Source organism: Stegostoma tigrinum, unplaced genomic scaffold (genome assembly GCF_030684315.1).
Source record: "Stegostoma tigrinum isolate sSteTig4 unplaced genomic scaffold, sSteTig4.hap1 scaffold_54, whole genome shotgun sequence".
Taxonomy (NCBI): domain Eukaryota; kingdom Metazoa; phylum Chordata; class Chondrichthyes; order Orectolobiformes; family Stegostomatidae; genus Stegostoma; species Stegostoma tigrinum.
The window spans coordinates 1,558,946-1,562,723 of record NW_026728472.1 but is presented as its reverse complement, the minus strand read 5'-3'; the positions used below and the strand labels follow the sequence as shown (position 1 = coordinate 1,562,723).

Sequence of the window (3,778 nt, the reverse complement as noted above, 5' to 3'; positions counted from 1 at the left end):
GAATTCTGTTCAGCAACAATTCACCAACCTTGCAAAATTGACGCAACCGACAGGACACACGCTACGTCAGCCGTAATCAACCTTCACCATTACTTCATTCAACGACACGTTCCAAGACTTTCATGATGAGTGAAAGCATAAGGATATAACACAAAGGTAAATTGAAATTCACATTTAAAATTGTAAATTAAGAAGTGGCCAGAACTGGATTTAGAATATCATGTTTAGCACCACAGCTAGAACTCCAGCCCGACAGTTGAGAAAACTACCCCTGAATCCCCAACATTTACATGGCAACTTGCTCCATGTGCCCAGTTGGAAACCCATGTGAAGGAGCAAGCTGTCGGATAGAGCACCTGTGAGCATCCTCCATTGTCTGACCTAATGCTGCAACAGGAGCTGTCCATTACAGATGTGAAAGCAGCGGGGTAAAGGTGAGAAACTGGATACTCAGTGTTGTCGACTCACCATTCTCATCATCATGATAGCAACGTTTAAGAGGCATTTAGACAGACACGTGAACAGGAAGGTAACAGAGAAATACGCAACCATTGGCAGGCAGTTGGGATCAGTTCAGTTCAGAATAGCGTTCGGCACAGACCTATGTTGCAATATTTTGTGTTCCATGTTATTGTTGACAGTTTTCTGCCTGAAACAACACTGAAAGATGGGAACAGGAAGAGGCCATTCTATCCGATTCCGCTTGTTCACCATTTCTTAACATCTTGGCAGATGTAAATCTTCGGTGATTTTTCTGACCCCATCCTTCCAACTCCCATTGAGAATTTGACAGTTATATATCCCAAAATACGTTGAAGGTGACACATCAAATGAATAACTTGAATGCTACGTTGGATTTCCCGATAATTATGCTGGTTTGTCAGATGTCAAGACCATTCCGGTCGATCTCTTCTCTGAAAATTGGCGTGAAATGGCAAAGTTTCTCTTTCATTCAATGTTAGTTCTTTGGAAGGGAAGTTGAAAGAGATGATGGGAGGGAAAATCGTGTTCCTTCTCATTATCCCATCTCAACATCCCAACACAATTATCCAGAGATACACAGAAGGCAGATTCTGTACATATTGACAGAACGTAAAAGGCGATCACAATGCCAAAAAGGCGCTAACGCGACGGGATTGTTTTGTGTTGAAGAAGTGAAAAGCTCTCTCGCCTGAGAAACCTTCACGTCACTTGCTGAGGACTGAATAAGAGAGAAGGTGTTTCACCGGAGCTCATGAGCCTCACTTTCCTATTCTTCCTTGTTTAGCTTTCCTTGATCCGTTGCGAAAGGAAGAAAAGAAAATGGAAACAATATTATTTCATAGCCTGGCTTGTCCTTTCTGCAGTTTCAAGTCCAACGTGGCTTCGACTCAAAAGCGCACTTGAGTATTAGTTTCTGTACAAGAACGCGAGTCAAAAGGATCAAGCAAGCGTTCGAATTCAAGAACGACAAATCATGTTGTGAGGCTGTTCGAACCTCGGTGCAGGTGTGAGCTGCTATCTGCCTTGTCTTTCTCCTTAACCATCAATTTTCCTGCGCGGCTTTCTAGTCCTGGACACAAACAAATGTCATGCGGCAGCCAACTGATTTGGATGCCTATGTTTGAAAACAAGGGAAAGCAACTCAATAAAATTTTACGAAAGTCCATGGTGCTTATTTAGAGACGCACAAAAGGCAGTTTATGAACACATTGACAGATTGTAAAAGGCTATCAGAGATGTCAAAGTGATGCCTACAGCATGCAATTGCTTTTTGTTCAAGAAGCAAAAAGCCCTCACGCCTGAGCCACCATTACTTCACATCCTGCTGACTGATTAAATTACATGTTGTTTCACTTGAGCTTCATGTGGCTCGCTTTCCTATCTCTCCTTGTTTTGACGTTCTTTATCGTCTTTGATATAAAGAAAAAAAATTGGATGTAATATTAATTGGTAGCCTGTTTCGCCATTTCCTCAGTTTCAATACCAGTGTGCCTTTGACTTGAGAGCACACGTTAATGCTAATGATTCTGCGAGAGCACAAGTCATGAGGTTCATCTGAGCCTGTAAACTCCTTCACTCCTGTTGTTGGCTGAATGAGCCACTATTGCGTCCGCTGCTAAGAAATGCAAACATGTTTCTTTACCCCAAAATGTGGCTGAGGGCTTCTGGTTTCAATTCACGCATTTTGAGACATGGCAGACACTGACATAACTAAGACATTCAGAGGCTACCTTGAGGTACATTTGACAGAAAGGAATGCGCGGTGCACTGCAACACAGGCAAATCAACCTTGAGCTGGAACGCTTTCTCACGAAAAGCAAAGGCGACACTACTCCACTACAGAAAGGACGAGGGCACGCTAAATGCACTCTTAAAAGGGATGACCATCTCTGCACATTCAGGACGAGGAAGGAAAGAAATTTAACAAAGATTCATACTGCAATGAAATAGAATGATCCTCCTTTCCACAGCAAAAGCCGATATGGGCGACTTCATTCAAAGAAAGGTTGGCTGACAAGAACGCTCACCCCATGTCCATCCAGGAACCTATCGCTGTAAAAGAAGGAACCACTGTTTCTGCCAGGCTTCGAACCAGGGACCTTTCGCGTGTAAGGCGAACGTGATAACCACTACACTACAGAAACACACCCGCTTTTCTGCCCTGCACACTGACCTTTCTACAGCATTGAAATTCACAGCTGTTTAACGCTTCACCTCTCTGTTTCAAATGGGTCGATGTAGTCCAGCGTTATTGGCATTATTGAAAAATAAAAGATATCATGTAAACCTGCCCAGAAAATATCCACGTGGTCATTGCCAGTGGTGCAGCTTTTGGACTGTATGATGATTCTGAACAGGCTGGGGCAGTTTTCTCTGGAACGTCGGGGGCTGAGAGACGACCTAACACAAATTTATAAAAACATCAGGGATATGGACATGGTAAGGAGTCAAGGTCTTTATCACACGGTGGGCGGGTCCAAACCTGTAGGGTGTGTAATTAAAATGAGGGGCAGAAATTTAAAAGCAACCTGAGGGCTTTTTCTTTTTGCCCAGAAGGTGGTGCAAGTATACATTAAACTGCCAGACGAAGTGGTGGAGCCGAGTAAAATTATTACACTTCCAAGGCATCTGAATGCGTGTGTGAATCGGGAGGGTTTAGAGCGAGGGTTTAGAGCGATCAGAGATGTCAAACTGATGCTAACAGCATGCAATTGCTTTTTGTTCCAGAAGCGAAAATCTCTCACGCCTGAGTACCATCACTTCACATCCTGCTGACTGATTAAGATAGGGTTAGGGTTTGGGTTGGTGTTCATGTTCTCTTGTTGTTAGTTTCCTTCCTGTTTGTCCGATGTAGTGTTTCTCACAGTCTCTGCAGGGGATTCTGTCGATGACATTGGTCCTGTCCATGGCGGCGAGTGGGCCTTTAGTTCGGGTGAGCACCTGTTGTAGGGTTGATGTGGGTTTGTGTGCCACTCTGATTCCCAGCGGTCTTAGAACTCGTGGTGAGTTCTGATGTGCCCCTGATGTATGGAAGTGTGATGAGTGTGTCGGGCATGTGGAATCTTTATAATGCTGTTCTGTAGGCATCTCCTGACCCAGTTCTTTGGATATCCATTATCCTTGAGCAACTGGCTACAAAAACACATGACCAATACTCACTCATCTCAATCCACATGGACAAGGAGAACTGCGACTTCGACTGGGGCAAGAAGATCCTGGGACCGGCGAAGCAGAGACAAGCATGAGAATTCCTAGAAGCATGGAACTCCACGAAGCAGGCTATTAATAACCACAT

At 44.1% G+C, this 3,778-nt stretch overlaps 1 non-coding gene across 1 annotated transcript; it reads right to left on the bottom strand.

Annotated features, from left to right (window-relative positions):
• Positions 1 to 2,554: 2,554 nt before the first annotated feature.
• Positions 2,555 to 2,627, bottom strand: trnav-uac (transfer RNA valine (anticodon UAC)). The gene has a single exon. It is a non-coding gene; the product is annotated as a tRNA-Val (tRNA).
• Positions 2,628 to 3,778: the final 1,151 nt, after the last annotated feature.